This window comes from Euphorbia lathyris, chromosome 1 (genome assembly GCF_963576675.1).
Source record: "Euphorbia lathyris chromosome 1, ddEupLath1.1, whole genome shotgun sequence".
In the NCBI taxonomy this organism is placed as follows: domain Eukaryota; kingdom Viridiplantae; phylum Streptophyta; class Magnoliopsida; order Malpighiales; family Euphorbiaceae; genus Euphorbia; species Euphorbia lathyris.
Window position 1 is genome coordinate 63,106,086 of NC_088910.1, and position 10,178 is coordinate 63,116,263.

Sequence of the window (10,178 nt, forward strand, 5' to 3'; positions counted from 1 at the left end):
TATGTATTCAACTACCTTCAGAAAAATTTAATCGTGTTAGGCAGAAAAAGGATGATTTGGCTTCTTGAAATGAGGATTAGCGAAGCATGCGAATATAAATATGCAGGGAAGATGATGATTTTACTTCGCGAATCGATGATTTCGCGAAGTCTGCGAGATCTGAAACGTGAAGATTTACTTCGCATATCGATGATTTCATGAAGTCTGCGAGAGAAAAATCATGAACTTTTCTACTCGCAGACTTCACGAAATCTAGTGGGAAAAGATAAAAAAAAGACTATTAAATATAATAAAATCTGACATGCAGAGGCAAGTTTGTTTGTTATCAACTTTGGTTACTTACTAAAATAGATAACAAGTGAAATAATGGTTAGTTACCACCAATTGCTCCAAGGTTACAACTAAAAAGCTCCCACTAGGGATGCTCTAATTCATAAAGAAAAGTTTCCCAAAATATCCTCAATATGTTTGTAATTTTACAGCACGGTTGTCTCCCTCCCGTCTGACTTCGCGAATCGATGATTTCGCGAAGTATGCAAAGCTAATGTTTGGTTTAGTTGATGATTTTAATCCGTATATGCGAAATCTAGACGTGTTTTTAACAAAATTCGCGAAGTGGTATGTTAAAAAAAGGCCACACAAAAAGGGATTCTAACATTAAAATCATAACATTATCAAAATTTACAATAAGATTACCACAATAAACTCCTAACAAATTACTTCAAAGTGAACGTGATGAATTTGCATGGAAATTTCTCCCTGTACTGGAAGTTCAGACTTTTTGGGATGATAAATAAAAGTCCAGACCTTTTGGGATGGACGTATCACTTGGTACACAACAAGATTGACACAATATCTCCTAACCAATCATTTTAAAGTAAATGTGGCCAATCTTGATGGAAATTTCTCCCTATACAGGAATGAAAGTCATCTCCCATGCACCTCAGTACGCCGCCTTCTAGAAAGGGATGTTATGTATTCAACTACCTTCAGAAAAATTTAATCGTGTTAGGCAGAAAAAGGATGATTTGGCTTCTTGAAATGAGGATTAGCGAAGCATGCGAATATAAATATGCAGGGAAGATGATGATTTTACTTCGCGAATCGATGATTTCGCGAAGTCTGCGAGATCTGAAACGTGAAGATTTACTTCGCATATCGATGATTTCATGAAGTCTGCGAGAGAAAAATCATGAACTTTTCTACTCGCAGACTTCACGAAATCTAGTGGGAAAAGATAAAAAAAAGACTATTAAATATAATAAAATCTGACATGCAGAGGCAAGTTTGTTTGTTATCAACTTTGGTTACTTACTAAAATAGATAACAAGTGAAATAATGGTTAGTTACCACCAATTGCTCCAAGGTTACAACTAAAAAGCTCCCACTAGGGATGCTCTAATTCATAAAGAAAAGTTTCCCAAAATATCCTCAATATGTTTGTAATTTTACAGCACGGTTGTCTCCCTCCCGTCTGACTTCGCGAATCGATGATTTCGCGAAGTATGCAAAGCTAATGTTTGGTTTAGTTGATGATTTTAATCCGTATATGCGAAATCTAGACGTGTTTTTAACAAAATTCGCGAAGTGGTATGTTAAAAAAAGGCCACACAAAAAGGGATTCTAACATTAAAATCATAACATTATCAAAATTTACAATAAGATTACCACAATAAACTCCTAACAAATTACTTCAAAGTGAACGTGATGAATTTGCATGGAAATTTCTCCCTGTACTGGAAGTTCAGACTTTTTGGGATGATAAATAAAAGTCCAGACCTTTTGGGATGGACGTATCACTTGGTACACAACAAGATTGACACAATATCTCCTAACCAATCATTTTAAAGTAAATGTGGCCAATCTTGATGGAAATTTCTCCCTATACAGGAATGAAAGTCATCTCCCATGCACCTCAGTACGCCGCCTTCTAGAAAGGGATGTTATGTATTCAACTACCTTCAGAAAAATTTAATCGTGTTAGGCAGAAAAAGGATGATTTGGCTTCTTGAAATGAGGATTAGCGAAGCATGCGAATATAAATATGCAGGGAAGATGATGATTTTACTTCGCGAATCGATGATTTCGCGAAGTCTGCGAGATCTGAAACGTGACGATTTACTTCGCATATCGATGATTTCATGAAGTCTGCGAGAGAAAAATCATGAACTTTTCTACTCGCAGACTTCACGAAATAATCGATTCGCGAAGTAGATCATCGCGTTTCAGACTCTTTCTCATCCCAGATCTTCGCGAAATCATCAACTACGCGAAGTGATTTTCTGAAAAACGCAAAGAAAACAGTAGATACTTACATTTTCCGCACCTTTCACCCTTAAAATCAACAATAACAATATTATAAACTAGAAAAAATGATGAAAATAACGTAGAATAATCATTTCTTCGATGGTAACAAGAAGAAAGAAACCACGAAACGAGTAGGAACAGGAAGATGAAGAACCATGCTTCGTTTTTTACGATTAGGAAGATGAAGAATCAAGAGATGAAGAGAGGAAGAATAAAAATACATGGTGATGTGGAGAAATGGTGCAGATTTCGCGAAATTTAAAGGAAGAGAGGAAGATCAAAGGTCTGGGAATCATTTGCGGAAGAGCAACCATTCGCGTAACCAGAAAGAGGAAGGGAGAAGATGAAAAGGTAAGGGTATTTTGGGAAAGTCACACAAATATAATCTAAATATGTAATAGGTTGAGTAAATGAGTTAAATATGTAAATAGATTTCCCATTTAACTCAATTTTGTAAGTTTCTCTAAAAAAATGATAAATTAATAACTAAAACTTATTTTAGGACAAATTAATTCCACGAGTTAAACATATGGATCAAATTGATCAATATAAAAGTTATTTTTGTAAAATATGTTTAAAAAAAATTGGAATAGATATATTGTACCGTGGAGTGAGAGGACATAATGCATCCATTATTAAGGCCGTAATCCAGCGAGTCGAGCCGAGCCGAACTTTGGCCTGTTCAAGTTCGGCTCGCTATAAAATTAACGAGCTCGAGTCCGAGTCGAGTTTTATCTTGCTCAAGCTCGTCTCAGCTCATTAGAAAATAAACGAGCTCGAGCCGAGCTCCGAGCTTGTTTCGAAGCCCAAAATTCTCTTTGAACTTGATTCATTAAAAAAAATATCTAACCATGAATTGTTTGTGAGTAAATCATTAATTATATTTATGAAGTTTACTCGCACATAACTCTTTAATTGTGTTTATAAACAAGCTCACAAGTAAAATTCGTGAAAAAATAAACAAGATACTTACAAATAGTTCGTCTATTACTCATTTATTATGTATGTGAACGAACTCATTTAATAGCAAATGAAATAATATTACGTTTAGATATTTGTGAAATAACACAAAACCATATAGTTTTATACAAAATTAAAATTTGTTTATAAATATTTTAATCGAGCTTCCTCGTTAGATTTCGAGCCGAGCTTTGGCTTGCTTAAACTCGGCTCATTTATTTATAAACCGAGCCAATAAATCGTGCTCACAAACGGCTCGTTCATAAATCGAGCCAAATCGAACCGAGTTTTTATCGAACCGACCATCGAACCGCTCATGAGCGGCTCGACTCATTTACAGCCAACCTATCCTGCAAATTTTTTGAGCCTAGTGTAGTGTAGTGTAGTGTGTATATAAGGTAAAAAGCGCCATGTCCATGTGGTAGTTGCATCTAATCTACTGCATTTCTATATTTTTATTCTCTAATAGGCTTCATTATCACTCTACTCATCTACTACAAAAACACAAAACGACTACACATTTTAAAATTCTTAAATTTCTATGTCAAACGAATCCTATGTTACTCAAGTATAAAACAATATTATAACCGAATATCAAACCGGATTTATAGAAGAGTCACGAGTCATTTAGTCGGACTGAATGATATAATAAATAAATAAATAATATTTATATTCTATATATAATTAATTTAAAATTATTTTTTATAAATTATAAACCATTTTTGGTTTGTGTGATGAAGCTCTTAGCCTAGTGGTTGAGAGCTTACCTATGTCTTGGGAGGTCATGGGTTCGAATCACATCCGGGTCTGGTGGGGATTTTTCTTTAATGTAAGCGCATTGCGCAAATTTAAAAAAAAAAAAAACTACTTTTGGTTTGTTATTTTTTTTATCAACTTGAGGCTTAAAATAAATATATAAATGATAAACAGTGTCAAGTCATTTACCTTGATTTTGCTAACGGTTACAAACCACATGGTTTGTTTTTAGGCAAAATAACCACATTTACCAATCCGCGAAAATGTAAAACTATATGAATTTTTTTGAAATTAATTCAAAAGTAAACAACAAAATATTACAACTCCAAAAGCAATGAAATAGATACAAATTAAATACAATTACATTCAGGTATTTCTGGGTCTTCGGTCCACACCAAAACAATGTTCTCTCATATTTTTATCAATTAAAATAAAAGGTTAAAACCAAATAACATAACTATACAATTAATTATAGTGTAAAAATTTGACAAAGGACTAAACTGAGACCAAATTGAAAGAAAGAGAAAAAAAACTTCAAATTAAGAATTAAAATAAATAGGATATAAAGTTCTAAATTAGAGGCTAAAATAAAATGGATCCAAATTATGGACTAAAATAAATAAAATAAAAAGATATTAAATTAGAGGTTAAAATGAATAAAAAGAAAGTATTAAATTAAAGATTAATTTGAATAAAAAGAAAGTTATTAAAATAAGGATTAAAATGAATAAAAAAGAAAGTTTTTTAAATTATGGATTAAAGTGAATAAAAATAAAGTTATTAAATTAAAGATCAAAGTGAATAAAAATAAAGTTATCAAAATGAATTAAAATGAAAAAAAATTGTTAAATTAGAGACTAAAGTGAATAAAAATAAAGTTATTACATTAAAATGAATAGAAAATAATGTTTTTTTATAACTGTGGGTACCCAAACGACAAGCGGTCGTGAGATGAAATTTATCTCAAATTGATTTGTTTGTCAGATTATATTAACTTGTAATATTATTAATATTATATTCGAATATAAAATTATAAAAGACAGATTAATTGGCATAAATACAAAATTCAAAACAAGTAATTTAATTAATAAATTATTATTTTATGGTTAATTTAAATCAATTTAGGGATAAAAATTATACAAAAAATACACTGAAATAAAAATAAAAATGAGAAAAGATGAACAATTTATATTCTATGGTACAAAAAATCAAATAAAAAAGATTGGAGACAAGATATATTTCTTTACGTAGGTTGGGGTTTTTAAAAAATAAAAAATAATGGAACAGATTTATATTTTAGAAATTTGGAATCTATTCGAGTTATATAAACAAAATTTTAGCAAAATTCAATCTAATTTTCGTCCTCTTTTTGGCTGTCTAAGAAATGCTATTTATAGACAAAATTAGGATTGAGGGTTAAAGTTGGGAAAAGGTAAATAAAATAGGGGCTAAAAGGTTAGTTTAACCATTTTGTACGAAACCTAATGAATTAGAAAAAGGGGCACGCAGGGCAAGGCTGTTGGGCCGTGTTGGGCCGCTTGTTGGGCCATGGGTCCAACAGTAAGAGACCAACCTTACCCACGAATTACTGATGGAATTTTCGTGTAAACCGTAGTATTTATTTTTCATTTAAAAGATGACATTTTCAATCTCTAATTTCAACAATTCTTTTTTCGTTGGATTCGTTTCGACGAAACGAACATTTTTGTATTCATGACTTAAGGTGAAAAATGGTCTTATCTAAATTTCACCTGAAACTTCATCTAGTCATAACTTTTTCGTTAGACCTTCAAATTGAGTCCGAAAATACGCTTATGACATTCTCGGGGGGGACACGACTCACTAATGTATCCTAAAATTCAATTCAATTCTCTGATATGATTTTTGAATGAGAAAGGGTTGACCAAGACTTCCTAACGAGTGAAATTTCTGTGATCCATTTTCGATTGTATTTTCCAATCATCTTTCAAAGGTTTTCATCATAGGGCTCCGACTTTAATTCTACAGTATGGTGTAAGGACAATCTTCGAATCAAATCTTGTTAGGATATGTAACCACCAAGACATGTGAACCAATGAGAAATATTTTAAATTTACCTCGTACTAGAACACCCAATTGACGTAAGAATTACAGTTTTGCATAATACAAGCTGTCTAAATTAAATATGCCATTCAGGAGCCAACACGTGTCCTGAAAAGAGATTTGGGCACACAGCTTAAATCCACTACCGGAATTGCTCTCACCTTATAAATGAAACCGGATATCACACAATCAAGATACATACACACGTCTATTGTAAGTCATATTAATTATTTAGTGCTTTCCTTTCCAAACTCTAACTTAAACATCAGAGTGGGATCGATGATCGTAGCCTCTTTCTTGTCTCAGATGTAGGAGGAATATCAACTATCCACTACCCACAATTTCAATTGTATCACATGTCAATGTTAGCAAAATCAATATGTTTGGACTGGATCCAATCAAAAATCCCACCGAGAAACTAATGTTAACCCTACATGAAATCTTACTTTAATTTATGTTAGGATAAAATATGAAAAAAATGTTTCTTTTTATTTCAATAAATGAATAAATAAATAATCCTACTAAAAAGTATGGAATTGGATAAATCCAATCTCAAACGTTGGGATAAAAATTTGCAAACATTGAGATACATCTCAAACATTATCTTCGTCCATCCAAAATGTTGTTTTTGTCTTAATATATAGTTTTTTTATTCTTGTTTTTTCTTTGAAATAAACGTATATAGTATCATTCTAAAAAAAGTTTTATTATGTTTCTTTTCTTTAAGTTTGATTAAAATAATAGCATACTGTAATTTTCGTTTTTATCCATTTGTTCGATCTGTGTTTCTGTTTCGGTAATAACTTCTACACATGACTCGAGTTTGTTTACGTTTCTGTTGTATTATGAGAGATGATAACCAATTATAGTTAAAGTTGTCTTAAGGAGACTACCTTGATCAGGTCTCAAAATCTTCATCTTTGTTCATTGTTCGGCGGAAAGGTTTATTCTATGCAATATTCTATAATTTTCGTTACTGTAATTTAATTATATTGATTGCTATATTTCTTGTATCAAGCATAACATTATTTCATTTATTAAATTTCCATTTCATTATTTTTGGATTAATACTTCTACAATCTTAAGACATATTATTTATTTTCTAGGAGGTATATAAGAATAATTTGACTGGATTACCATGACAAACGAAATATACTTTCAAACTTTTGAATAAAACATTATATATGTACAAATTAGACTAAATTATAAAATATAAACGAAATTTTTATTTTTATTTTATTATTTGTTTATGTTTTGTTTAAACAGACTATAATTTATGATTCTAACTTGGTCTGTTTGAATTTCAGGAAAAATAATTGAAATTGAAGATGGATTTGTTTATAATAACATAGTTACTTTAGAGGCTTCATGCCCATTTGTACTAGTGGCAATATATGTCAGCCATAGTGAAAGGCCGGAAAAATTTACTAGAGTGAATTTTAAGATTTGACGACAAAAGATGTTTTACCTAACAATGTTAAATTTGGCTAAGTTCTTGAAGGATGATCATCTTGTTATCTGAGAGGATGAGGTAGACAATGGTACCGCATTCAATGGAACTGAGGTTTGGAAGTATTCCGACTTCCTTTTCCATGACTATATTTTGAACAAGTTGACTGATGCATTTTACAATGTTTATCAAGTTAAGCAAATGGAAAATGAACTATGGAAATCTATGGACCATAAGTAAAAATCAGAGGATGCATGAGTTAAAAAATTCTTAGTTGGGCAATAATTGAATTTTATTATGGTAGGTTCCAAAAAGGTTGTAAGTCATGTGCAAGAATTACCGCTTATTATCCATTAGATCCATGCTAAACATATGGCAATTAGTGAATCTTTCCAAATGAATTCAATAATAGAAAAATTGCCAATTAGATGGAAAGGCTTCAAATATTGCCTTAAGCATAGGCTAAAGGAAATGATTTATGAGGAGCTTATTGTCAGACTCCGAATTAACAAAGATAATAAAGACATAGGGAATAAGGTCTCCAATGTGGCCAGATAGTTTGTGGCTAGGGCCAATATGATGGAGATAAAGAAAAAGACTCCAAGAATGGCAATCAGTCTCAACATGGGTCCAAGTTGGATCCTAAGGGTGGCATTTCCAAGAAGCCAAAATTCAAAGGGAAATGCTACAACTGCAACAAGATGAAAGGCCTAATGAAGCAATCTTTGTGGAAACCATTAAATAAGATATGTCCAACACGGAAGTAATAAAGCGTAAATCTATACTTTAAAGAAAATGATGAATGTTATGCTAAACGGTTTTGGGTTGCCATGAAACATGTAGGGAGAAGCTATTTTATTAGATAAACACCTTTTAAATAAAGTACCCCGCAAGAAATTAGACAAGACATCACATGAATTATAAAAAGGAAGGAAACCTTGCTATGATTACTTGAAAGTGTGAGGGTGTCTTGCAAAGGTAAGGGCTCCATTTCTAAACAAAATGAAAATAGGTCCAACGATGATGATTGTATTTCATGGACTATGTGCTTTATAGTAATGCATATCATTATCTTATGTATGAATCTAAAAATTTGGAGATTCATAAGAACACCATCATAGAATCAAAGATCGCCTTATTATTTGAAAACGTAGTTCTATACAAGAAAAATTAGGATGGATCTAAACCTAAACGGACTTTAGAAACCATTGATGAGAATAATCAAGAATTTCAAACAAGAAGTTGAGGTTGGGGTTAAGGTTGAGGGAGAGATTGAGCCTATATGGAGTAAAAAAACATGGGCGGAAAAATCTTTTGGACTGTATTTTCTAACCTATATGGTATAGACTGAACCTTAAAGATACAAAGAAGCTATAAGCTCAATGGAAAGTCGTTTATGGAAAGCCTTATATGGAAAAAGGCTATAAAAGATGAAATTGACTTCATCTTATATAACCATATATAGAAATTAGTGGACCTTGCTTCAAAAACAAAACCACTGAGTTCTAAATGGATTTTCAAACAGAAAATGAAAGCAGATAGAACAATTGATAAGTATAAGGCCGGATTGGTCATAACAGGTTATAGAAAAAATGAAGGCCTTGATTACTTTGACACGTAGTCTCTCGTGTCCAAAATAATGTCTATTATGATGATACTTACAATAGAGATTTGCAATGAATAACATACATTTTTATTCACCTTCAGATACTTCTAATAATTCTCACTTATTGCATTTATTGTGTTTTAATTGAATATACCTTCTTTAGTTGATTTTTGTTTTTTAAGGATAGATTATAAAAAAACATGTGGTTACACATTTTCTGAAATAAGTCGTTGTTATTTTTTGTTGAAAAGGAGGACTAATTTTCTCCAATACTAAAAATGAGAATTTATGCTTACATTGGTAACTCAAGTCCAGCTTCTTGAGTTAGATCTCAACTCATTGAGTTGACTAGATAATAGATTTTGTTATCATTTTTGGCAGATTTGACGTATTTTCATTTTTTGCCATAACTCTCTCATACGAGCTCGGATTGAAGTGATTCAAAATGTTATGAAAAGCTAAGACATACACAAACAACGTAGTAATAATAATAATCATTTTCAAATTCAAATTGTAACAGGCTCAAAATATTGTCACAAGTGTATGCATTTGTTGAAGTTTAAGATTCTTTTCCCACTTTCACACATTTTGAACTCTCAATTTGTCGAAGTTGGGTGCCAACCTTTAAAGGTTAATTTGGAATATTACAGGTTTAGGGAACATTTGAAGACTTAAACTTTGGTTCCACATGTGACTTTGCCTATAAAAAGAGGCATTTTTTTTAATAAGAATGGGGACGAGCAAGGATAGGGTCTGACATCCCGACTAGGTCGGCACCCCAGACGCCACACCCGCAAACCCAAAAGAATCAAATAAATGAAAAAATATGAGTTCGTACAAAAAGGGGGGGGGGGAAGCTAAAGAAAACGCAAATGAGCAGTGTTACAAAGGTCTGCATTAATAAAATGATAGCAAAATGCTGGAGCTGAAGGCCACCATGTCAGCCCGGTTGCATTTGAACCTGCGCGGGCAAGAGCGTCTGCTGCTTGGTTTCCTTCTCTGTATATGTGCGTTGCT